The sequence below is a fragment of the Orcinus orca genome, chromosome 10 (genome assembly GCF_937001465.1).
Source record: "Orcinus orca chromosome 10, mOrcOrc1.1, whole genome shotgun sequence".
Lineage (NCBI taxonomy): Eukaryota > Metazoa > Chordata > Mammalia > Artiodactyla > Delphinidae > Orcinus > Orcinus orca.
In genome coordinates this window covers 94,944,363-94,971,914 of record NC_064568.1, presented here as the reverse complement: position 1 = coordinate 94,971,914, position 27,552 = coordinate 94,944,363, and the positions used below count along the sequence as shown (strand labels likewise).

The 27,552-nt window shown below is 45.2% G+C and overlaps 1 long non-coding RNA gene across 8 annotated transcripts in view; it reads right to left on the bottom strand.

The window, feature by feature from the left end:
- The window catches only part of LOC105748168 (uncharacterized), a 629,731-nt gene that overhangs the window by 118,814 nt on the left and 483,365 nt on the right, over positions 1-27,552 (bottom strand). The gene's annotated exons all lie outside the window — the stretch shown is intronic.

The following is a 27,552-nucleotide window of genomic DNA, read 5'->3' as shown; positions in this document are numbered from 1 at the left end:
GGGCTTGGGGTCTCTCATGTGACTGCAGTCAAGATGTTGGCCAGAGTGACTGTTATCTGGGGGCTTGACTGGTTGGAGGACCCACTTGCAAGATGGCTCATTCGCTTGTCTGGAAAGTTGGTGCTGGTTGTTGACAGGAAGCCGCAGTTTCTTGGGCTGCTTGGGTATCTTCACGATGTGGCAGCTGGCTGCACTCCAGAGACAGCGATCCAAAACACCAAGGTGGAAGGGGCCATGTGTCAAGTGGCTTTGCCTCAGTCACACACCGGGACTTCTGCCATATTCCAGGGGCCACAGAGAATAACCGTGGTGCCGTGTGGAAGGGGGCTACACCAGGGTGTGGACACCAGGAAGTGAGTGTCCTTGGGCGCCATAAACTCCATAGTAAGGAGTTTGTTTTTGAACTGACTCAATAACCACCAGAAAAGCGACTGATTTATCCAGAAGAGACTGCAAAGTTCCTGGATGGGTCTGAAGTTCATACGAAGAGACTACTATACATTTAAAAAGGAAACTTTCCATTTTTCCTGGTCTACCCGTAATGATGGGGCTTGAGAAGCAAAGCTGATATCAGTTATTTGGAAAATCAAAGAAAACAAAAAACTTTATGTTTGCCCAGCGCTGAGTTGTGACTGATTAAGTAAATCTCCTGTAGGTTTTTACTCAAGTTCAGTCCCATGTTTGACAAATGAGTGTTTTTTTCTAGTTCGTTGTCTCTTTCAGTTCATATCTCTTATGCTTAGTTCTTGATTATTCATCTTAAAAATGGATGAAGTATTTGATCTTTCCCTTAAGGAATTTATACTATGGATAAGAAGCAAAAAAAAGGAAATGTCTTCTTTCGTCAAGACACGTCTCCCAGGCAGCACACTTATGATGGGAGGGGACTCGTATCAGAGGACAGTCCCTGAAGCAGGGCCCCTTCAAGTCCGTGTTCAGGGCTTCAAGCACGGTGAGGAAACATCAAGTTCCTCGCACTTCCTAACCAGCAGGCAGCCCGGACCCATCACGCTGGGACCCTTCTCCTCCCTGGGCAAGCCGGCCATGAAAGCGGAGAAACAAACCACCTCCAGAGGGGTTGCTCAGCTCACAGCCTTACTCCAGCGGCTTCTGGAGAATGGAAAAATCTGCCAGGACACTGGGGCTGGGGAACGTGTCTTCCCGAAACAGGATTCTCCTAACATACCAGAGCCCAGGTTTCCAGGGTAATTGAAACCTTTGGTATTAACTGGAGCAGGGCATGGGTTGGGGGAGGTGGGGAGGGGGAAGCCTTTTCCTGCCATTGCTGAAAAAGCTCACACTGTGGTTTTGGAGAAACAAGTAGTTCAGTGTTTGGCCTTGGACCTGAATGGGGGAGGGGAGTGCTGCCTGGGGAGGGGGCAGGGGGAAATGCTCTGTTCCGTCCACCTTTGGGGTTGGCAAGGGACAGACGGCTCAGCTTGGTGCATCGGGAAAGGAATTCCTAAATACTTGTTATTTTAGAACGTGTGGCTTTGCACCCAGGCACCCAGAGGCCCCGGCCTCAAATGCGTGTCGTGAATTCGTCCATCAGCAAATATCGTGACTGTCCAAGGCAACTGGCACATCCACTGAGATACTCAATAAATAGTGTTCAGTGACGATGGAAAGAAATTATGCAGTTTTTTTATATTATCATTGCAACACCACAGGGAGAGCAGAGCCGTCCAGTAGACAGAAGTGAGAACTAAAAATAAAATTCCTCATTTAGCATCATTTGCCTCCCAGTTGTATCTACCTAATAAGCACTGGGTGTCTGGGTTATGGTGAATTTAATCCTCCCTCCCCTCTTACTCTCCTTCCTTCCAAATAACCCCGCATAGGCCTGAGGGCTCACACTGAAAAACATCGAGACTACTGATTCAGAGAAACTTCCAGAAGAATACCCAGGGGGAGAGTGGACGATCCAGGGTACATCAGCCTAGAGCTGACTTCCCAAGGGGCTGGGGTTGTAGCCTTGGTCTGCAAACACAGTATTTAGGAGCCCTTCCTCCTTATGTTCACCAACTTGCCAACACGAAGCTTTTTGCAGGACTGCTGCCTTAGTTGTCTCATCTGTAAGGTGTGTATAAAACTTGACATATGTTACAGGGCTGTAAAATTTTAATGAAAAGATATCTGAAGTACCCAGCACAGCACCTAGAGTGAAAACCGTACCTTCTCTCCCTAGTCTCATCTGCAATACGAGTGAAATCTTTGCCTCACAAAGCTATGAGGGTTCGATGAAAAACGTATAAAAGCATCAAGTATTATATCTGATATAAGGAAGACTTAACAGGCTGAAATTGAAAAATAATAATATTTGCATAATAATAATTATTATTGTTGGTCTCCACCCTTTGTAATTTCAGAGAGGAATTTGAAGATTTTTGCTCTGATTTCTACACTCCGACCTCCCCAACCCCTGCCCTCACATGTCTTTTTTGTAAATTTTTTTGAGTCTTTGAAAGCTTGAGTTATGGACTTCCTTGCCCCAAGGGGAGTCAACAGATTCTCATGTGCTTCAGGGGCTGCATTTAAAGATACCTGGCAGCCCAACTTTTGCTTAGCGAGTCAGGCTCAGCTAGGGGAACTAGTCTTCACGTTGAATGGGCGGGCAGGACTGATCCTAAAGATGAATATTCAGAGTCTGCGAAGAGAATGGAGAGCAGAGGGGGAGAGGCCAAGTCACCAACAGTGGCAGACCAGGGCTGGCTCCCAGGCAGCACCTGGATGGGGACAAGCCTTTACACAGCTCCAGCTGGGTGTCTCCCCAGGAGAAGCAGCCTTCATGTTCAAGGCCTGGGGTGCCTCAGTGGGCGTCTCTATGGTACCTGGGCTTTGCCCGATGAATACAAAGCAGCAACGTTGCACAGCAGGCCAACGGCAATGCAGACAGTGACCCCCATCGACAAAGACACAGGACTCCCTGTTCCCTGCCTCCCCTTCGGTCCATTTCTACCCAATCTTGGAAGCCTGAGACCATAAGAATAATCCAGCAGTCTGAAAACTTCCTTAATAAAATGAGTCTTTCATAATGGAAGAGCGTTGACATTTCTGGTGGGCACAGAGGTGTGAGGTGGACAGCGTGACTGCTTGCTCACTAATATCTCATTAGATAGACAACAGTCTCCCCAACTCATCCTGCCATTGGTTCTGTTCCCAGGGTGTCTCAGGTAAGCAAGACACACAGCATGTTCCCTGAGGCCTAATTTCACATCACCTCTGTGATGGTTAATTTTAAATTTTAACTTGACCTGGCCCGAGTGCTCAGATATTTTTGGCCAAGCTTTTTTCTGGGTGTTTCTATGAGAATGATTTGGGGATGAGATTAGCTTTTGAACTGCTACACTGGGTAAAGCAGATTGCCCTCCCTGGTGTGGGTGGGCCTCATCCAATCAGTTGAAGGTCTGAATAGAAAAAAAAGGTGGGCCCTCCCCTGAGTAGGAGAGAATTCTTTCCTGCCTGAGTACCTTCAAACATCAGCTTTTTTTCAGCCTTCAGACTCAAACTGAAACATTCCCTCTTCCTGGATCTTCAGTCTACCAGCCTGCAGAACGGAACTACACTGTCAGTTCTCCTGGGTCTCAGGCCTTTGCACTCAAATTGGAACTCCACCATCATCTGCTCCAGGACTGCAGCTTGCCAACTCCTCCTGTAGATTTTGGGACTTGCCTGCCTCCATAATTACATGAGCCATTTTTAAAATAATAAATCTCTCTCCCTATACAGATGTGTATATCTACATACAGATAGAGATAGAGATAGAGAGAGAGATGTAGATATAGGTGTAGATACATCCTGCTGTTTCTGTCTCTCTGGAGAACGCTGAGTAACACGTCTCCTTTCACTCACTTCCCAAGTCCAGCTCCCTTTTGGTCAAACATTCTCCTTCCTTCCACGGACTGCACATATTTCAGTAATGCAACACTGGGAAACCCTTCAGAGAGTAGCCTGAACTTTAGATCAACTGCTTGAAATTACAACTCCAGTTCCAGGCCTGGGGTTTTTGTGCCAAATTCTAAGAAAAAGATAAATGAGAACAAGAGGGGGGAAGAAAATAGTATGTGATGTGAGGCCTTGATTGATGTGGAACAGCTGAAGGCACTCCTGGATGGGTCATCTTTTGTCCAGAAACTCACAGTCCCTGTTTGTTTTTGCACTTATGAACTGCTTCTATTTATATAGGTTACATTTTCAAAAATCAAAGGGGAGATCCATTGTGAGGAACACAAAGATCGCCTCCGAGCCGGACAGTTCATCAAGTGAGCAAAGACAAAGTTTCCATCACTACACATGCAACAAAGTCCTTGGAGCAGAAAAGGGGGCTGATTTCCACAGAAAGGTGTATCTACCTTGGAGCTCTCGGGGCTGGGGAAGCATTTCGAGTTTTCTTTGAAGCCTCGGTGGCTCTGTTACTAGGTTTGTCTCGAGCTTGTTGAAAAGTATTTATCAGAGGTCTTCTTGATCCTTCTTCTGTCTGACATGCCATAACTTTTATGACATAGAAAGAACCGAAATGAAGAAGCCGAGACAACTCAGAGATTATTTGCCAGTTCTCCCAAGACTGCTGGTCATTTACCCGAAGAGCACGCAGGATAATTTATGGAAGCACGATTCATCTGTAGGAGTGAAATAAGGCCCCACGGTCTGCGGCAGTCATAATGAACAAAATAGATCCCATCGTTATGGAGATGTTCCACGAGGGCTGTCAGCGTATCGGGGAAAATTTACTCCCTGTCTCTGGTGCTTGAGACAAATAATTCCACGAGATGAGAAACCACAAGAGGAGAGAGCAGAGCCTGGCTCTCTGTCTCCTCTCGGAAGTTTTGCTCTGCGTGTTTCTCAGCCTAGTATTTTGACCTGGAAACATTTACAGAACCCTGGAAAACAAGAAAACTCTCCACTTGGGTTTTTTTTTTTTTTTTTTTTTTAATGACAGTTTCTATGTGGCTACAAGAGAAGCTAAAATAAAATACTGGTTGCTTTGTAGAAACCAGAGATGATTTCCATTCCCTTCAGCCTATATAACTTGCCTCCTCCTTTAAAGAAATCCAGAATTCTCCCCAGTGTCTACCGGTCGTATGCGCCATCTACACTTTTGCCAGTTTCAGCAAACTCCGCCAGAAGTGTTGGATTCCTAACAGTATCCCCAAGGAGCCATCTCCCCTCACCTCTCTGTCTGGTTTTGTTACAATTTAGAAATGGCTGTGGTTCTTTGGACGGTGCCAAGGAGTTACATATTCAAGTCTCCAAGCCACCTACAATTACTTTTCTTGGCTCTGATCTGTACTGTTCTCAGTCCCAATGGTAATTTCACCATAAAGCATGTCTCTCTCCTTTTACTGTATTTTATTTGGAAGGAGGGGCTCCTCACCAGGAATTAGTTTCTCATTAGATGGCTTCGTCAGAAGCAGCAGCTTGCTTTGCTAGAGGAACCTTTCACAGATCAGAAGCGGTTATGCTCCGGCTACTCAGCCCCACGGATTTCTCCTGGCAAGTCCATTAGCCAGGTTCCCTGACATCTGGAATGCACCTGACTTGTCCCCCAAATTGTATGTATTGGCACTTTTTCTAGGCCTCTTTTTTAAAAAAATAACCTCCACAGAAAAGCAGAAGTGAACATTAATTTGTCTGGGAAACATTCCAGAGGAGAATGTAAAGGAGAAGATAGCTTGCTTTTCCTTTCCTCGATTTTCAGGAAATCATACCAAAAAGTAAGTAGCTATCACCAATCATTCATTGCTCAGAAACATGTAATTTACACCACAACCCTCACTGCCAGATTATCCAATTTACATTGCTAAGAGGGTAGATAAAAGAATTCTCTTCTCACATTTCGTACAAGAAAGAATCACAGTAGGCAAGGAGTGCGCAGTGGGCCTAGGCTGGTGACCTTTTTCTTAGAAGCTGAATAACTCCAACCCAAAGAGCCCTTTAACCTGGGTCTCTCTCACAGTTTCAGCATACATTTACTATAAAATCATAAAGCAAAACATAAAAAGAGAATGGCAACAGTAGAGTAGCTATGCCACAAACTCGACAACGATTATATATTCCATCTAGGACACACTTAACTCTCTAATTGCTAATTGCAATTTAAATGAAAACATGTGTTTTTTGTTCAATTCATCAACTACATTTTTAAGTGCTACCAAGGAGAGCTGTGATTAAGGCTGACTGCACCTCAGGGTTTTGCCAGCCCGGGGCTCAGGTAGTTATTGGGATGTCATCAGAAGTTGGAGGTTCTCAATGCCCATGTTGTTTCCCCAACCAGACAGCTCAGCAGAATGGAGAGGGGAGCGTCTGGGAGACACCGCTCGGGTGGGATTCTTCTGCACATCGTGTGCTGCTGTCTCCTATGAGTCTAATTGTTAAGACTCTGAGTTCATGGGTATCCAGCCCTATTTGGAATCCAGCTTCCTGCCAGCTAAAGATACTCAGTGAAGTTATAAAATTCTGACCAACCGGAGCAACCTCCCGCCAAAGGAGTCGGTTCTCTCTGTAACCCTCCGGCTCCCACGGATGCCATCCATCCCCCACGGGTACAAGAAAGATGGTCAGTAAAGTGATGTTTGTGAAGACCCCGTGTGACAGATACCATGTAAGGACAGACCGTCTGGCACCAAGCAGTTGCTCAGCAAACATCATTCTCATCCTCTTACCAGATACGCACAAATTTGATATGAAGAATTAAAAGGAAAAGGAAAAAGCTCATTTGCTCAGCTGTGCTTAGGGAAAAGCCAGTTTTAAATCATCAGTCTGGAATAGAGAATAGGTTTTAAGTACACCATTGTTATGTTCAATTAGAGATAGTAATTAGAAATGGTTAATTAAATGACATTTTGTTTATTTTCTATTGAGCTCACAAGAACAATCTGCTAATAGCTTATCAATCTTTAGAGCATTTGGGAGCCTGTATTTGTCCAGGTTCTCCACAGAGACAAAACCAATAGGAGATATATATATAAATATATATATATATATACACATATATATATATATACACATACATATATATATATATACACATATATAAAATTTCTTTTAAGGAATTGGTTCATGTGACAGGGAGGCTGTTGTCTGGTAAGCTGGGGACCAGGGAAAACCTATGGTGTAAGTTCCAGTCTGAGTCTGAGTCCCAAAGCAGGAGAAGTCTTGCAGGCCAGCTCAGAGAGGGAGAGAATTCTCCCTTCCCCAGCTTTTTTGTTCCATTGAGTCCTGCAATGGGTTGGATGGGGCTCATCCACATTAGGGAGGGCAATCTGCTTTACTCAGTCTACCAATTCAAATGTTAATCTCATCCAGAAACACCCTCGCAGATGCACAGAATAACATTTGATTAAATATTTGGGCACCCCGTGGCCCAGCTGACACACAAACTTCACTGTCACAGGGTCTAAGGTTATCTTACAAGGCGTGTAAAGCGCTGCCTCTATGGCATGTCATGGAACGTGTGTGGATTTGGAGCCAGGCATACCTACACTAAATCCCGGTTCCTCTGCGTATTTGGTCTGGGTTCCTGGAGAGCCATACGACCTCACTAAGACTCAGTCCTGTTATGGCCACTGTAGACAGTAAGTATCTGCTCACTGTGTTTGTCACGTGCATGGTTCTAGGTGCAGCCAGCGTGCCCCAGTCCCTGGAAGAGCCTAGTGCTGGAGCCCCCAGCCCCCGGCCATGTGGGCTTGGGGAATTAGGGTCGGTTTTCTGCTACTGTGACTATGACAGGAGCATTCGTAGCAAAGGACTAGTGACCTGGAGGCCTGGTCCAGTTGGCTGGTCCTCCATCAGCCACTCTCACTCACGTATTCACTTGCTCTTGTTCACCTGTTGGGCTGCTCGCTGACCCTGGAGGACTTGGTCAGAGCTGCCCAGCAAACTCACAGACTCAGGACACCCCAACTCTTCTCTCCCAGTCTCCTCCTGGGGTCTGGGAGATTCTCCTTTGGATCTGTTTCGATGCAATAGTGTTATGGTTGAATAGTGTCTCTCCAAAATTTGTATGTTGAAATCCTAACTCCCGATACCTCAGAATGTGACAGGAGATAGGGCCTGTTGAAAGATGATTAGATTAAGACGAGGCCGTCAGGGTGCCGTCCTTATATGAAGAGGAAACTTGGACACATAGACAGGCAGCCATCTACAAGCCCAGGAGAGAGGGCTCAGGAGAGACCACGCCTGCCCACACCTTGAATTCCAGCCTTCAGAACCGTGAGAAAATAAGTATGTGTTGTTTAAATCACTCAGTCAGTGGTACTTTGTTATGACAGCCCTAGAAAATTAATACAGGACCGTTCAAAAACACAAAAGATCTTTCCAGAGCAGTAACAGTAGTGGCCTCCCCCTAGGCAGCTTGATTGCCCAGAGGTCCTTGCATCAGGGGAACTGGACAGGGTGGAAAGGATAATGTCCTTCCTTTCAGTGGGGCAGGATTAATGACATGGGTTCTGATGACAAAAGCCCTCCTCAGAGACAGGCAGAAGTACCTGCCCAGGAATCCTCATAGGTGTGTCCTGGTCAACGATTAAAAAATTCTTAAAACAGAATTTGGTCAGAAACAGACATAATTCTTACTGATAAACTTTTGGATAAGTAGAATTTCAGATGGTGCATTAGTTTCCTAGGGCTGCCGTAACAAAGTACCATAAACTTGGTGGCTTGAACAACAGAAATGTATTGTCTCACCGCTCTGGAGGCAAGAGGTCTGTGACCAAGGTGTCAGCAGGAAGACTGGAGGAAAGTCTTACAGCATCCAGGTTGACTGCACTGCCCCACTCTTGCAGGAGAAAAGAGGTTTCGTTTCTGGAGAGATTTATCAAAGGAGCCTTGGGCTTGGGGACAGCAGACACAAAGGAAGGTAGGATGAGATGCACAGAAACAGGGAAATCAGAAAATCCTGAAGGCCTCAAATGCTTTCAGAAGCAAGTCACCTACAAAGGATCAGGAATCGAGATCACTAGTGAACTTCTCAACAGCAGTGCTGGAAGCTAGAAGACCAGGCAGCAATCAATGCCTTTGAAATTCTGAGAGGAAATTTTTCCAACCGAAAATTCTGTTCCAGTTAAATGATCAAACAAGTGCGAGGGTTAAATGGAGACAATTCAAATGTGCAATGTCTGAAACTTTACCTTCAATGCCTTGACACACGTGCTCCACCAAAACGAAAGGATAAACTCAAAAAAGAAGACATGGGGCCCAGACTTCCCCAAAAGGATACGGGCAAATGGAATTCCCTAGAAGGTGAGGAAGACATAGGATGATAGCCGTGCATCAAGTCTATAGAGGGTAGAGGACTCCAGGGGGGATATTTCCAAGAAAATCAAAGGATCTATTTTCTTGAGAAAACTGGTAGAAGTATTAGTTATAGGAACATTGAAAATTAAATAAAGAAACCAGACAATTATTTACTCCAGGAAAAACAAAGAGTTGTAGAAGAGAGAAAATATAATCGTAATATGCGATGATTAGGTATTTCCATTGTGAACAAAACTGACCATGAACTACAGTCATAATAATGTAAACATCTAATGGTAATGTAAACATCTAATAACCATGTTGGGATGATGTGGGGAGAGAACATGTACAGGTGTGTGTAGCCACGGGTATCTATGAGACTTTCCAGGAAAGATTTCCCGAGTATCATTTACGTAAGAAGTCAATAGATCATATCTAAATTGGAAAAATAAACAATAAGTATGATAGTTAGAAAAGTGGAGGTAAATACCAGAAATAACACTAAAAGAATTAAAATTGGTTGTCTTGGGGGCTTGGGGTTCAGAGGTGTGGAGGGCAGGGGAAAGGGATACCTTTTTCTTTAAATGACCTGTAGTATTCTTTGACCTTGTAAATTAGGAACATATATTACTTTGATAAAAGTTTAAATTATGATAAAATATTTTAAAGAGAAGTTTTGAGTATTCTCTTTTAATTTATGAACTATCTCAGCTCTGCTCACCAGCTGGCTCTGCTAACCCACGCCCTGAGGTGTTGAGAACTACCTAAGCACATGGAATTGACATTTCTTCCACCTGTGACCAGGGATGAGACAGTGGTGCTACTGATGGATAAAAGCTTTTAATTAAGTTTCCAAGCGAGCACCATTAAACAGTGAACAAGAACAGTCCACAGCTCTTTCAATGTCCTGTTTCACATCGGCCTGATTGAATAGTAGGGCGTTTATAGCTAAGGATACCTTTGTAGACCAAAAACTGAGAGATCTGGGGGTTGTTTATTTTTAATCTCCGTTTAGAAATCTAAAAGACTTTAAAACAAATCCAATTAAATAGTCTAAATTGTCCAGATAAGTGGAAATGATCTGCTTTCTCCTTCAACCCGCGTGACCATAGCGATGGGCTGTGGCCAGAGAGGAAGTGAAATCAGAGCAGACACCAGCTGTCTGCCCGGGCAGTGGCAGCCGCCTGCCTCCCTCCCTATTGATCTGCGGGTTTGGGCTGCTGCCTGGCCTTATCAGCTGGTGACATCAGTGCTGCCCTCTCCTCCTGTGAACCCAGAAAGTGCTTCTGAGGGCAATGGGCACCAGTTAGCAAAGACTCCGTACTTCCAGATAAAGAGCATGCTTGCAAGGAAGCACAGGCCTTGCTCCTTTGAAGCGAGATAGCTTTAACACTTAAAGAAAATAAAGGAGAGAACGAAGAGCCTCCCCCTCTACCTGATATCTCCCCTACGGAGCATCTTGGTGCTATTTTGACAGCCATGGATTGTACTGCCTCCTCTTAGAGAAGTTCCCAGCTCTAAACAACATGGAATATACATGTTTGTGTGAGCACATTTTATCTGCATTTACACCAAATCTTGAACAGGATGGAAAGCAGAAATCATCACTGGGAGAATTGGGTATTGTCCCTGAAATACACCCAACTTTGGCCTGTCTTTGAGTTTTTTTCAATTGACTTATATTAAAAATAGAAATGTCAATTTTAAAGATAGATCAAAGGTAATAAGTAAGTATTAGACATTTTAGTCAAATTCTAAGTACTTATGTGACATCGCATCCACTTTAAAATGTGCAGTAATTTTTGTGAAGCTAAAGACGGTCCATTTTTAGCCTTGAAAAATATTTTGGTCAGTGTCCTAGGAAAAAGATCATTTACTAAGTTTCCACGTCTCCAAAGTGGGTCAGCTGTGGTTTTTATGTTTGTTTGTTTCTGCTCAGATTCACAAAGTTCTTGGGATCCACAATATTGGGTAACTGAAGATGAGGCAAGAGAAATCAGATCTGAGATCCTGTCCGAATTACCCGACATTCTTCCAGGATTGAAAGAGCATCTGTCATCCTGAAGCGGCCTCCATCCCTTCAAAATCTGGCTTGAATTTTACCTCCCTGGAAGCCAGTTCTGAATATATATCCTACACCTTTGGAATGAAATCTTCACCATGTCCATTCTTTTCTCTTACATTCTCAGACAGGATAATATTTGTTTGTCCTCAATCGTTCTTTTGTTTACACAAATCTTTGCATTTTTCTCCCAGTATACACGTTATTCACCTACGCTGGAATGCAGTCTCTGAGACCAGCGTGGGTCTCCCCAGAGCATCTAGGACAGGACATTGTCCCCACGTGGCCCACACTGTTCCTGTCATCTGCCTCTCTCACTCTGAATGTTTGCACTAATGACCAAAATAAATTGATCTGTTCCAGGGAAACCACGATTTAAAATCACATGAAAATTTTATGCTTGGAGAAATAAATCATGTAAGGATTTGTTTTCATAAATACCTGAAATCTCATGTAAAAAGGGCATGCTTATTCTATAAAATATATTAGATTTTTTATAAGTCCCAACAGCTGTTAAATAAGCAAAACTACAATTAAGATAACAGCTGTGATAAATGGACAGTAAAATTCTTAGAAGTTTAAAAGAAACATGATAAATGGAAAGAGTACAAGATTAGGAATCAGAACACTGGCGTTCTCGATTGGAACATCAGCTTCCTTGTCTTAAATAAAGGAAGTGGATATGATATTTATGAACTCTGTAAACATTCCTTGTTTACCTTTTTTTGTAAAAGTTGTTTCTAAGCTTACAAAGGTGTCCTAAGCCCCTTATAAAATGACCCCTCCCTATTACTCCTCCCTGTCAGCCCCCTTCTGCATTTCTATACACCACATATATGTTCATGTACATGTCAAAATGCAGAGATATTTTTTGTACATAAATGACATCATAATACACATATTGTTCAGAGCATTACTCTCTTCACTTACTAAGTGACATCTTTTCCTTATCAGTACATTCAGATCTGTTCCATCCTAATGGGCTGCATATATATTCTATATAATCATTATACCGTAGTTATTCCTCTATTGAAAGCCACTCAAGTTTCATCTTATTTTTTCGATATTACATGTAGTGCTTCCATGAACATCCTAGCACATATACCTTTGAATGTGTAGATAAATATGTCTGCAGGACAGTTTCTAGAAGAAGAATTTCTGGGTCAAAGAGTTTGTGTACTTTAAATTTTGATGGGGTTTTCCAAATTCACTTCCAAAGGGTTTTGTCCTCTCACTGATGGAACGTGAGAGTGTCCATTTCTTCAGAGCTTTACCAACACTGTGTTATCATTCTTTTTATTATTTATTTATTTCTTGGCCTCTCTAACAGGTAAACATGAGATGTTTTAATTTGCATTTTCCTGTGTTTTAATTTGCATTCACCTGATTATTATTAAGATGAAAAACTTTTTATTAGTATTGATTTTTGTGTATCTTTTTCTCTTTTGCACATACCTGTATTGATTTTATCAAATGTCTCATGATCCTGTTGATCATTCTTGTTATGAACAAAGTAATCAGTAGTTGGATTGCGTTTCTTCTTCAGTTGTTTAACCTTCCCTTCCTCGATGAGCCTTCCCCCTGAACTGGAGGGCTCTGGTGAAATATGCATGATAGGGAACTGGTACAAAACCTAGAGGCTTCATCATCTCCAAAGAGAGACGGCTTTGTGCTCCTTTGTGTTTTTCCCTTTCCACGTTGTTGTAGATATCTGAATCTCTGCCTCTCTCTCCAGCCTCAGTATCTAAACTGGATGGTCTCCCTCCCAGATCCTCCAATTTATTTAAATAGTAGCTGCAGGAGCTTTGGTTTGGGAGCAAATTCCTTGAAGCTAGCCAGTCTCTGTGGGCCAGGAGGGAGATGTCTGGGACGGCCCCAGCTATTCTGCAGACAGGCCTTCTTCACTATTCACCTCACGTGTCACCTGCACAGCCCACTCCTGCTCTAGCTGGAGTTGACTGGCAAGTTCCTGAAGGGCTCTTACCTCTGAAGCAGCCTCTTCTTGCATGTGCTCTGGGCTCCAATCCACCCAGTCCACCTAATCAGATGGCTCTCAGCTCAGGACAATTTGCCCCCCGCCGCTCTCAAGGGGCATTTGGCAACGTTTGGAGACACTTGGTTGTCATGAGTTAGCGGCGGTGTCTCTAGTAACTAGTTGGTAAAGGCCAGGGGTGCTCATAAACATCCTACCATGCATAGGACAGTCCCCATAACAAAGAATTATCCAGTCCGACGTGTTAATAATGCTGAGTTTGAGGAACCCTCATCTAATCCCATTTACTTTCTATTTGAATGAACCTTTTCCTATTTCCCAATGCTTATAAGGCTTTACTCTTTTAAAACATATTTTTTGTCATTTCAAGGAGATTTGGTGATGGAGAACAAGTATATGCATGAGTTCAGTCTGCTATCATGAATGAGAATACAGATTCTATGATTTTGTTGATACACGTTGGGTCAGATTGATGTGAAAACCTTTCCTAAACACTCAGGTTCAAATTTCGTTCTTTAACTCCTCTTACTGCCACACTTTTGCACAACTGCCCTCTAAGTGAAATGAATGCATAGTGCAATCTTAAGGGGTGAAAAATTTGAAATTAAAAAAAAAAAAAGTAATCAAGATCAGTGATTGACTCTTGCAAAGTCTTTTCAGCCATTTATACTACAATATAATTATAGCAAACTGAATTACAATCCTGAAAGAGCTGTAACCTTTTCACATTGATACATAGGCACTGAGTGATGACTAAATGAAAAGAGGAAAAAATATGCTAAACAAATAGATAAATAAATACATAAGATTTTTGAACTGCCAATATATATGAAAGGGCCGCATGTCACAGGGGGAAATATGCCTATTTTGTCCTCTTGGTGATACTAGGATTTGTAGGCTGTTTGTGTTCCAGGGGTGTGTTTCTAAACTTGATATTAAAAAATGAGAACACGGGACTTCCCTGGGGTGCAGTGGTTAAGAATTGCCTGCCAATGGAGGGGACACAGGTTCGAGCCCTGGTCCAGGAAGATCCCACATGCCGCGGAGCAACTAAGCCTGTGCACCGCAACTACTGGGCCTGCGCTCTAGAGCCCGCGAGCCACAACTACTGAAGCCCGCACGCCTAGAGCCCGTGCTCCGCAACAAGGGAAGCCACCACAATGAGAAGCCCACACACTGCAATGAAGAGTAGCTCCCGCTCGCCACAACTAAAGAAAGCCCACATGCAGCAACGAAGACCCAATGCAGCCAAAAATAAATTTAAAAAATAAAAATAAATAAATTTATTTTTAAAAAAATGAGAGCACATAGATTGTTGGAGTTGAAAGGACCTTAGGGATCATGTGGTCTGTGGTGGATTGTGACATCACGGCCGCCATGATGCACACCCTATGGAGTTGCCTCCCATGTTGATCCGGGGCTCGGCCATGGCTCTTGCTTTGGTCGGTGGGACATCAGCAAACATAATGCAAGAAAAAGTTTGATAAGTGCTTATGCATTGGGGCATTCTCCTTTCAGAACACTGCTGCACCATGTTAGAAACCCAGGCTATCCTGCTGGGAAGACAACATGAGAGAAGACTGAGGCATCCTGGCTGACAGCCCTGGCTCAACACCAGACGCGTGATGAGGCCATCTTGGACAGCCCCACCTCAGCCAAGCTGCCAAAAGATTGCGTCCACATGAGTGAACACCAGCGAGACCAGCAGAAGAACCACCCAGCTAATCCCAGCTTGATTGCAGAACGGTGAACAAATAAATGTTGTTGGTATAAGCCATTGACTTTTGAGGTGGTTGGTAACACAGCAGCAGGATAACCGAAACACAGTCCAGCTTCTTCCTTTAGAGACGAGGCAACTGAGAAAATCATATTCTACAAACTGGCAAAATTTCCAGGCCAGCTCCTTAAGAGCCCAGGGTATTCCTGAAGGTGGCACAAACGATCCTTTTTCAACTACTCCCAACAACCACAGCACATCTGAAGGATGCGTTCTTGGTCTCACTATTGCAGGACAGGTTTGTACTTTCTACCTACCTCCCTAACACTCCTACCACCACCACAGGTGGGTTAAGAGGGAGTACAATGTGTGATAGTAACTTCTAGGCAGTAACAAATGACCTTTCTACCTGAGTTTTCTTCTTTTTTTTTAAAGTATTCACAAGTCCTAATCTGCATTAAAGAAGCATCCTTCCAGATGTTCTGAAATGAGGAGCCAGTTAGGTGGTGGGTCCTACAAGGACCCAGATCTCAAAGAGAATAAGAAATTATTTCTTACTGATGTTGGGTATGGGAAGGGTCCATCTTAAATTCCAGTTTTCTAAGCCAGGTACTACCCATCTCTGAGCACCAAGGGTTTTTCCCAGCCTGACATCTCCTGAATCACATGGCACAGAAATACTATTCTTACTCTAAGGATGACTGTGGGCTGGGTCTCATGGGACAACAAGTTTAAAGCATAATTTTAGACCCCAAGGAATTTCCAATCCAAATGGGAAGAAAGATCACATAGTCATAAGAACATGACATCAATAGAATGTATGTTTGTTTAAAGAATTATAGTCACCCTGGTTGTTAAATTATTGAAATACTTCCCTATGAATTACTTCTAGTCTCCTGAGAGCTTCTCCCCTTGTTCCAGTTTTCCTGGTTCCTCCTCTGGGCTCCAGGTGTCTCCCACACTCTGGTGATCAGCTGCAGAAGCAGTAATGCTCTGTACTGCAGGTTCCTCCAGGACTCTGCCCATCACTGCCCTGTCCACTGTGATGAGTCAGTGACCATGAAGTACAGGTTGTCAAATGTTTTTACTATCACCCTGGAGGCATAGCAATAAACTTGAGTTTCCTAATGAGTAATGGAGATGCCAGAGGTTGAATAGGTTCAAAGGGTGAGGGCAGAAGCACCATGACACTGGGGTGATGAGGGGACGTGAATTTTGAGCAATCTGGAAAGATGGGTGGTAGCAAATAATGAGGGAAGGGGCAAGACCCTCGATATGTCCAGTTCATGAAGTCGAATTAGGGCAGTCCAAGCACCAGCCAAAGGTTACCCAGTTAAATGGCTGAAGTAGGATAAATTATTTTGTAAAATAAGGATATAGAGGTGGATGAACAAGGTGTGTTCAAAGACGAGGGTGCTTCCTGCAAGTGAGATTTTTATGAAGAAGGCTAGCAGGTGATGTTCTTGAAAAGGAAGAAAAGAGTGATGGGCCAAAAAATGCGCACATTCCGGTGGTCCCTGGCTTCCCATGGATGCAGATCCATGGGAATAGAAGACAATAGATTGTGTAGTTTTTGCAATTCAGTATACTTTGCAGTAGAATCATACTATTAAAATGTTACCAGAAGACTTTCTTTGTATGACCTGTGTTCTTCAATATAATTAATAGCACTACTAAGTATACTGAACACTCAAAAAAGTCAAAATAAAAATACTGTATTCTCACACGATCATACTAACAGACAATATTATTTTTCACTGTTTCATTCATCTCTATAATTTCATGTGTAACTAACTATACAAGTTATTTCATACATGTAATTACAATGTTCACTATGCTTTCTCTTTATATTATCTCATGTTCTGCTGTAATTTCAGACAAGACTTTAAAAAATTTTTCATTTTAAAGCCATCAAAACTTTCACTTGAAAAGTGATCTCCAATTTGAGAAAGGTGGTTAGGGAATGAAATCCTAATAGATTTTCAACGACATTTTGGTTCTGCACATGTCCGTGAATGATTTAGCAGACCTCTGAGGAACTTTTTTTCTTAAAACACTATCTCCCTCATCCCTGTGGTTGCCATGGAATCCGCTGTGTGAGGGCAATGGGACAGAGCCCATGCCATGGTTGACTGGGCCACTGGTGGGGGCTAGAATCAAGCAAGGTCAATGAGCCCCTTCCCCGGGAATTCTGAAATTGAGGCTATACAATTTAAAACTTGGGAGCCATTTGTTTCCATGTTTTCCACTTACAAACACAGAAGAACTAGATTGTCAAAATCAAGAGGAACAGCGATATGAAGTAAGAGTCTTGTGGTATCAGAACTCTTCATTCTAGTTGTTTCTAAGACCCAGCCCTGTCCCGTTGTTAGGTCAGAGAAGTGGATTCAGATGATGCTAATGCATTCTCCTTATAGCAATCTAGTATGAACTGGTTCCTGCACTTTTGTCTATTTGTTCTCTCCGGGCAAATCATCACAACCTTGTAATTTTAAGAAAAATGTATCGGGGTTGAAGAAAACAAGTTTGGATGCAATTGACTGGGTAGTTCCATTCCTGGGAATTAATCCTAAAGAAATATTCCAACTCGTGTGCAAAGATAGATAGAGATAGAGAGAGAGAGAGAGAGAGAGAGAGAGAGGACAGAGCCAGAGAGACAGGTCATAAGAGCATTATTTATGATAGTGAAAAATAATGGACAACCTACATGTTCACTAAAAAGACACTGGTTAAATAAATAAGGATAGGATACATCTATATTATACAATCATGAAAAACGATGTTACATGTTTTTATCCGTTGAGATGGAAAGATATCCACACTATACTGTTAAAAGAAAAAAGGAAAGTCCTGCTTAAGAAAAGGGAAAAAAAGGTGAAGAAAACAAACCAAAAAGAAATATACAACATGTGTATGTACAGAAAAACATCTGGAAAGATATAACCAAAGTGTTAGCACTGCTCCCCGTGGGGTGTGGTTATGAACATTCTATATTACTTTTTGTGATTTTTCTGAATCTTAGCTTTTTACAATCATCATGCATTATGCTTACAAGTGTATAAAGCTACAAAAATCATACAAATTAAAAATTCAACTTCTGGTCTCGGTGCAGTACGTCTGCAGATCGCAGTCCGCTGATCTGCTTTCCCAGGAGACCTAGAGACGAGGGTGTGGAGAACACGGTGAGAGCGGTGTCGGGTTTGATCAGCTCGCAGAAGGCAAGCAAGATCGCAGGAGGCAAATCAGATAGCGGCAGTAGAGCTTGGGTGAGTTGGAGCTAACCGTCCACGCAGCCCACTTCCTCCTTGTCTCTGCAGCCAAGTGCTTGGCTTCTTTCTGCTTTAGGAAGAACACTCATACCTGCGCTGAGACTCGAACTCAAAGTGAATGTTCTTAGCCTGTGAGCCACCCCCTCTTAGAGGCAACTGTTAGGGTGATGATTTAACTAGAAGAGAACTTGCCAAAGACTCAGTTTGGGCTTATAGCTTCAAGAATAGCAAAGCGTCTGAGCTGTCACTCTACCTGCAAGCTCACCCAGTAGCCTGCCCTGCAACAGTTTTCTGGATGCTGGCTAAGACACAAGACCCCTGAGTCAAATGAAGCAGAGTTTGTTTCTCCAGCAGGCAGCAACCAGAGGATTAGCATTTTCCTGGCCAGCTCCCTGAGCCCCAGTTCCCACAGGATGCTGTGCAGAGGGCCAGGTGATGCCTACACATGTGGGGGGCTGCACTGCAGGAGAGGAACCCCAACTTAGGAAACCCAAAGCTTTTCCAGTAGGCTGCAGACAACCTGCTCTTGGCCCTGGAGGGAGATATTATCTTTACTGTACTGGATACATCTGCACTTTGCTTTGGAATGAGACATGACCTCTGTCTTCTGAGGCTGTCCGCTAGGCAAATACCTTTGAGAGGATGGTCTGGGACAAAATCTGTGGATGCCTCTGTTTACAAGACATGTAGAAATGTGAGAACCCTGTGGAGAACTGGCCCCAATGGTAGCCGCTGTTGGCTACTATTGATATGTTACTGTTTTCACATATTCTGTGAAAACAACCTCCATTCACCAATTTTACTCTTATTCAATTTTACTCATATTCTGGCCAAGGGGCAGAATTCAGCAGTGACCATGTGTGTTTATTCCTTTCTGAGCTGATAGAGTTATCCAGACCAGCTGAGGGGTTATTGCTGAATGGACCCAAGAGGAGAAAGATGGTTTCCCCCTAAGTCCCCAGTAGGTCAATGTTACGAATATCCTCCCTGAGAAGAAGTATCTGGCAGCACTTGAAGCTCTAATTCAGAATGTCCAAAGTAGGGGCTGAAAAAGCCAACCAAACAAAAACACACAACCTTAGGGTCGCCTCATAAGTGTCTAGGAAATTCCTTGATTTAAATATAAGGATATTTTAGAAATCTTAAAAGTAAACACGGGGTGAGTGTTGATTGAGAAGGGTCACTGGGAAACTTTCTGGGGTGATGGAAGTGTTCTGTTCCTTGATAGGGGTGTGGGTTACCTGTCTGTGTCATTTGTCAAAACTCATGTCATTCTACTCAAGACCTGGACCGTTCACCAGCTGTACACTATGCATCGATTAAAAAAACACAGGCGGCTCGCATGCTCACGACTCTCACGTACTCAGGGCCCATGAACTTACCATGGGACGTCAAATTTCTTGTTTTACATGCTTACTTTTTTCCTCCGTGTTTTACAAACTTAACATCTCCTTCTTCGTCATGTCACGTGTATTAATGCCTCTGCTGGACTGAATGCGTTGGTAGGTAGCGGTAGAGAAACTCAACTTAGTTACATAAATTCTTGTTTAAAAAAACCCAGCTCAGCACAGTTCCTGGCATCCAGCAAGTGCTCACTGGGTGTTTCCTGAAATGAATGACTTGAAATTAGTTAAAGAGTAAAATTGGTGAATGGAGGTTGAACACAAGATAGCAAAACCATGGGTCCAGAGTGTTTGGGATTTATTAGTATATTTTCTTTACCTGCTGCATTTTAAAGCCATCGTGTAGATAACCCAGAACACTGGAGGGAAATAAATAGGAGCTCTGTGTCTCATTTTCCATCAGGTAAAATGTTGGTCCTGAATGGCAGTGAGGGTCCCTCCTCCTTACCTTGATACGCCCTTTGTTCTTATTATAGAGGGAGGAGGAGGTAAGATTAGCGAAGAACAGAGCAATGGACACTGAAGGTCAGGGTCACAGATTACAGACAAAGAAGCATTTGTGAACCCCATTCTTGGGGTAATGGAGCTAGCACACTTTTCCTCTTTTCTTCTTATTCTAAACTCCCGGTCTTACCAGGCAGTCTGTCCTGGACACGTCTCTAATGAGAGGGATGGGGCGGTGGGTGGGGTAGTGGGGGAGATTGTGTCACCAGAAATACATGTCACTCAAGTGTCCTAGGATTCCAGAGCCTCTAGGTTCAAAATACAGCATGTGGGACTTCCCTGGTGGTCCAGTGGTAAAGAATCCGCCTTCCAATGCAGGGGACGCAGGTTCAATCCCTGGTCAGGGAACTAAGATCCCACATGCTGCGGGGCAACTAAGCGTGTGCGTCACGACTACTGAGCTCATGTGCTTCAACGAGATAGCCCAAGTGCCACAAACTACAGAGCCCACGCGCCCTGGAACCCACGTGCCAGAACTAGAGAGAGGAAACCCGCACGCCACAACTAGAGAGAAGCCTGCACGCCGCAACTAGAGAGAAGCCTGCATGCCGCAACTAGAGAGAAGTCCACGTGGTGCAATGCAGCACCTGCCCGGCAAGGAAAGATCCTGCATGCCTCTACGAAGATCCCGCATGCCGCAACTAAGACCCAATGCAGCCAAAAGAAGACAAAGAAAATAAATAAATATGTTTTAAAAAATACAGCGTGTTAGGTTTTTCTAACCCCAAAACTGACTGCTTAGACAGGAATGCCAGACCTGACAGGGCTTTTATCCAATATGCCCTCTGGCTCACTGCATACCCCTGGGAGGGTCCCTTACAAACATGCCTGTCTGCCCCAGGCTCTGTGAAATTTGGCCTCACCAAGTGTCTTGAGGGATCATCCCCACCCTCACCACGCTAGGCCATCAGCAGGTGACTTCCATCCCCTCACACTCCCAAAGCTGGTCGTCTTTAAGCAGTCATTGCAATACGGGCATCTATGCAAATGTGGCCAGAAGACCTTCCTTCCCAACTTCTGGCTGTTTCCAGGCCCAGAGCACAAAGTCTTGCATAGAAACAGCTCCGTCAGCTTCTATGTCCTCTTCTCATCAAGTCCCCAAACTAGTCCACACGTTGGGGTGAGGGACAGATGCCCTGCTTCTCCCCAGTTGTCCTTCTCTCATAAAACTCACACAAACACACGACTCCCCCCTCCTCCCCACAAAAAACCACGCAGAACATCACTCATGCAAACACATTCCCCATAGATCCCTGACTGACCAAGTCAGCAAATAACCCAACTAAATCCCAGGCAAGCACAATCAGGACTTCTGCTATAACTGGGGCACCTGGGCTTCTCCTAAAAGGAGAGCAAGGGGAGGCTGTCTACTCCGATCGGAGAAAAGGTTTTCCTGGTTTGCTTTGCTGGAAGGCAAATGCATCGACAGGACCTCAGAAAGCTTTGAAAGCTGCTTCTTTCTGGATGCCACCCCTACACATGCTGGATTATGATGTGCTGAAATTCAAAAGGCCTCGAAGTCATCTGAGCCCTAGGAGTCTCCCCAGAACTCACAGAACACGTGCTTGATTCCAATCGCTATTCTAGGTCCTTACAGGAAGTAGGTTCTCGTCACCCCCATTTTATAGATGAGCAACTGAGGTTAAATGAAAGAATAAGGCTCATACAATTAAAAAAATATGGAATCAGATTTAAACCCATGTGATCTGAAAGAGAGCTTGAGTTTTTAGCCATCCTACTGCCCTGTCTCATGGGAGGAGCCAGAGGCCCAGGGTGTAGGAAGAGGAGAGTAAGTAAGATGCTGAAGTTCAAGGTCATCAGAGGCCTGTCTGCAATCCCCACCACCACCACCACCACCACCACCAAAAGAGAGACGATGGCATGGGGAAGGATGGACAAGGCATTCCCTGGGACACTGTGACATCCACACTCTCAGAAGAATGAAAGGGTTTAATTTTGCCCAGTTCAACATCTAATTGAAAGTATAGCACGTGACCGGACAAGTGTGCTTAATTTGATTTAAGGCTTGCGTGGTTTGGGCTCTTTAAAGAAGCTGGAGGCAAAAGAGCTTTCCTGAGACGCCCAAGAAGAGCTCTGCTTGGAGACAGTGACTAAGAGCCCATCCATGTGTCTATAGCATGGGATGCACCCTCTGTGCTCCCCGCACCGAGTGCGTCACCCATAACTGGTGGGCAGGGAAGCGGGAACAGGGAAGGGCCTGGTCTAGCAGCATCAGTGGCTTGTATCTGTATGAGCATCGTCTCCCCCAGGAGAGAAGTCAAACAATGTTGTCACAACTACTTGTTTTCTTTTCCTTCTGCGATACTCCACAGATGAAGAAGGCAAAGAGTGTTTCAAGAAGAGGGAACAAGGGCTTCCCAGCTAGCGCAGTGGTTAAGAATCCGCCTGCCAATGCAGGGGACACAGGTTCAAGCCCTGGTCCGGGAAGATCCCACATGCTGTGGAGTAACTAAGCCCATGCGCCACAACTACTGAGCCGGAGCTCTAGAGCCCGCGAGCCACAACTACTGAGCCAGTGCGCCTAGAACCCACGCTCTGCAACAAGAGAAGCCACCGCAGTGAGAAACTTGTGCACCGCAACAAAGAGGAGCCCCCGCTCGCCACAACTAGAGAAAGCTCGCGTGCAGCAACGAAGACCCAATGCAGCCAAAAATAAATAAATAAAATAAATTTATTAAAAAAAAAAAAAGAAGAGGGAACAACGCATGCAGGTTTGGAGAGAGGAATGTGGAGCGAGGCCATGTGAAAAATGATGGGGGTCTGGTGAGGTTGGTGGGGCCTGGCAGATATCAACCGGGACAGGGAGGTGAGTGTGTGTGTGTGTGTGTGTGTGTGTGTGTGTGTGTGTGTGTGTGTGTGTGTGTGTGTGTGTGTGTGTGTGTGTGTGTGTGTGTGTGTGTGTGTGTGTGTGTGTGTGTGTGTGTGTGTGTGTGTGTGTGTGTGTGTGTGTGTTGTGAGACGCGTTAACTATTCAGGGTAAGAAACAGGTTTTCCAGACTCGGTCTCGATCAAATTCATGGTGTTTGTGTGATAGAAACTCTCCAATTCAGTTCTGCATAATAGTCCTAAGTAGTGTCCCCAACTCTATTTCACACTTAATAAAATAGGGGCACGCTAATACCAGCTATGGAGGCCTGTCCTGAGAAGGTCTGGTCCTTTGTAAAGCTGATGTCTTCTCAAAGTCCTACAGGTCCTGAGGTGAACCGATTAAAGTGGCCAAGAACACGTCCATTTTTAGGCAGAACTACCAAGACGTCTGTTATGGGCTGAATTGTGTTTCCCTAAATTCTTGTGTTGAAAATCTAACCCCCAGTACCTCAGAATGTGACCACATTTAGAGAGGTGATTAAGTTAAAGTCGGTAGGGTGGGCCTTAATTCCACACGACTGGCGTCAAGTCAGGAAGGGATTAAGACACAGAAACGCACAGGGGAAGGACCATGTGAGGACACAGCGAGGAAACGGCATCTTCAAGCCGAGGATAGAGGCCTCAGGATAAAACCAACCCTGCCCACAGCTTGATCCCAGGTCAAGCCTTCCAGAACTGTGAGAAAATGCCTTTCTGTGGTCTCAGGCCCCAGTTCCTGCGGCCCTAGCAGACTCATACAGATACCATCTCCCAGCCACATATCAGGACCCCGAGCACCCTGCCTCACGTCGGACCTGCATTAATAAGTCACCTCTCTCCCACACCCAAACAATCCTTCCTGTCACCTGAGGAGAGAGAGGGGAGCAGTGAGCCACCCTCGGCCCTCTTCTCCAAGTCCTCTAATCAAGAATAATCACAAGGGGGACTTCCCTGGTGGCGCAGTGGTTGAGAGTCTGCCTGCTGATGCAGGGGACACGGGTTCGTGCCCCGGTCCGGGAAGATCCCACATGCCGTGGAGCGGCTGGTCCCGTGAGCCATGGACGCTGAGCCTGCGCGTCCGCAGCCTGTGCTCCGCAACAGGAGAGGCCCGCGTACCGCAAAAAAAAAAAAAAAGAATAATCACAAGGGAGAGGAAGGAGGAAGGAAAGAGGCCCAATAAGACCCCCAGGTAAAGGAGGGGTCCTTTGAAGGAACAGAGGACACTACCGGTACAGGGCTGAGAGGCCTTTGTGGGGTCTGTGCTCAGACGTGCCCCAAGACACTGTCATAAGCACGGCTTATTTTGAAGGGAACGTGGGGAGAAGGAAAAGGCCCTCGGCCCCTGGAAGGACCACGCTTCATGTTCAGACAGCCTCAGAGAACTCTGGCGGAAGAGCACACAGCCAGGGGGAGCTGGGTTTCTCCAGTCCCTACAGCCTGGCCCACTCCCATTTCCCCCAAACAGACACAGATGCAGGGAGGTGGCCCCAGGTGCAGGAAGGCTCTGGAGGGTCAAGGCTCATTCCGGAGGTCACTCCATTTAACCCTTCCCTTCTGCTTTTCCCTGGGCTTCTCCCTGAAGCCCAGGAAGTTTGCCTGGGTGTGAGTTTTGTTTATTTATTTATTGTAATCGCATCCTGCCTTTCCGCCTGGGGCAGGCTGTGGGTCCACACACGGCAGCACCACCGGCCACTAAGCCAGCTGATGAGGTAGGATTCATTGGGGCGCGAGGCTTCTGATCCCCAACCTCTGTGGGCTTTTCTGTGGGTTTCCTCTCTCTCTCTCCCTGCGAGCCCCGTGTCTGTGGGATGCACCGAGTCTTTGCATTTGAAAGGAGCAGATGAAAGCCGCTCCTCTGAGCTGCCTAATTGGAGAGAATTGCAGTTTAGTGGTGAGGGGTGAGAGGGAGAGGGGGGCAGAGGGGAGGGGGCGGATACAAGGACACGGGCTCTTTTTGATGACAATGTGGGCCTCCCCACAATCATTCCTCTTCAGCTGCTGCCTCGCAGATGGACCCTTTAATTGAATTTTCCTTCTGGCCTGGGGGAGGGAGCCATTTCAGGCCAGAAGAGCAATTGAAGTGAATCCGATGGCTTTGGTTTCTTTTCATCGGGAGCTGAAGGGGCAGGTAGGATGGTTGTCAATCTTGGTGTTTTCATCCTAGCCCTACCGTCCTCTTCTCCTTTTCAGTTCACCTGATTTTTTTTGTTTGTTTTTCCTTTTCGAAAATCCCCACTCTGGGTTATTTTGCTACACTCTGGCCTTTGTCATCGGGATAAGCTTGGAGGAAGACGAATTAGAAAGGGAGGGTCGGCTTGAGTCCATTGGATTCAGCAGCAGTTGGTGGAGTATCTGCTGTGCCTGGGCCTGGGTTCTGCTTGGAGGAAGACCGTGGCGCGGTCAGTGCCTACCTTCTGAGAATTCATCCTCGATCAGGAAGAATCCTCTTTAAAAACCACAAAAAGAAAAATGCAACCAACAACAAATAAGCAGAACCAGTTGAAAGCATCGTAGAAGCCACAGCGTGAAGTTCTCTGTTGAGTAGGTGAGGGGCTAGGTGGGGGGTGGGGCAACCAAGAACCAGACTCTGGAGGTTGGAGGCATCGGGGGACATTGAATTTGGGCCACAGCCTGTAGATTGGCTTGTGGAAAAAGTACATGTCTAGAAGGCAGAGCACCCCTCGACCCAGAGAGTATTCAGGAGGCGAGAAGAACAACGAGGCCTGGTTCTCTGCCCTTGCGAAAACAGTGACGTGTACCTGTGATCAGGATTCAGCTGAGCGGACTGCAGAGGTCAGAGATTCCAGTGTGACTGCAGGAGCGCCACGAGGAAGACTGAATGTCTGCCTGTCCACAGCTTCAGTCATCTTCCCAGACCTTCATGAGATAAGCAATTGGGTGGCAGAGAGGGGTTCATTTGTTCATCATTGTTTGCTAAGCCTGTCCACCCTGTTTCTTACTCATTGTTAAAAACTGGAGACACAAAGTCGAGTATCACGTGGCCCCTGAGGCTCAGAGGAGGAAAGAGCTATGGAAGCACACTTAGGTCTATATTAAGTAGTATTTTACAGCAAGAAAATATATGAGTGGAAATTTGGGCTAATATATTAATAATTTATAACTAATTTATAACTAATAATATAAAGTAGTGAAAAGATGTGGCAGGTGAAGGCAAAGCACTAACTGCCTCGTTTAAGAGCTCTCCCCAGAAACGACTCTGAGCAAAGCTAAGTCCACAAACTCAGACACTCTGAGCAAAGCTAAGTCCACAAACTCAGACACTCTGAGCAAAGCTAAGTCCACAAACTCAGACACTCTGAGCAAAGCTAAGTCCACAAACTCAGACACTCTGAGCAAAGCTAAGTCCACAAACTCTTCATCTCGGCCCTCCGTGAGGCCGTGGTGCTTCCAAGCACAGTGGCCATTCTCTGGTGCTCAGGGCATAGTGGCCAAAGCACTCAGGGAAGATGGGTGACCAGGAGAGATGGGCCCAGAGCTGTGCTTCAAGAGAGGAAGAGGATTTGCATGGAAAGAAACACAAGGCTGCTCTGAGTAGCTCACTGGTGGCCAAGATGTAGAGGTGGCCTTGAGAAGGCACGTAGGGAGAGAAAGGGAGGTGTCAAGCCCACACGGGTGGGAGGACTGTGTTGTGTGTGATGGGGGAATGTTTAGGCAGGTGAAGTAGAATCATCGAGGCAGATCCTTACTTGCGTGAGGAATTTATCTATTCTTTAAGAAAACCGTAAAATCAAAACAAACAAATTAACTTTCAAGTTCCCACTCTGGCCAGTTGCTTTCCTACTGATTACTTATCATTGTCATCATCGCCTTCATCATCGTCACTGAATCCTCACGTAACTACCGTGTAGTAGCTAACATTACCTATTTTAAAGGGCAGGAAACTGAGGTTCACACAGTACAAGTCACGCAGCCAGGGTCGCACTGGTGACTGGTGTGGGTGGGACTCTCATTTACACACCACCTTCTACAGCAGGGTCATGACCAACATCCTCTCACCCACTCCCTCAGGCATGTAGGTATTTTCCAATCTTCAAGACATGTCTCAGCAAAGGCTGTCTCGAGTCCTCTCCTGAGAACCCCCAGGCGGCCCTGGAGAGGACATCCCAACCCACGGCACCAAACGAACCACACGGGCAAGTGCCTGGGGGTACGGTGACCAGCGGAGAGGCGGGCAAAGCCCTCCCAGCAGCACACAGGCCACTATTTTAACAAACAGGCGGCACCCAGGCAACCCTCCAAGGCCTGCCTGTCCTAATCTTTTCCTAATCACAGGACCATTTAAGTGTCTATTATGCCACCTGCTGTGTTAGGCACTTTGCATTCATTATTCCAATTAATTCTCACACCAACCCAGGAAAGTAAGAATTATGACTCTTGTTGTACACATTAGGAAATGGCGGCTCCAAGAAGGGGTTGGGCTGCGAGTCAAAAGCCAGTTCTGACCCCAATGACTGTGTTCTTTCCCCAGGCAACCCTGCACT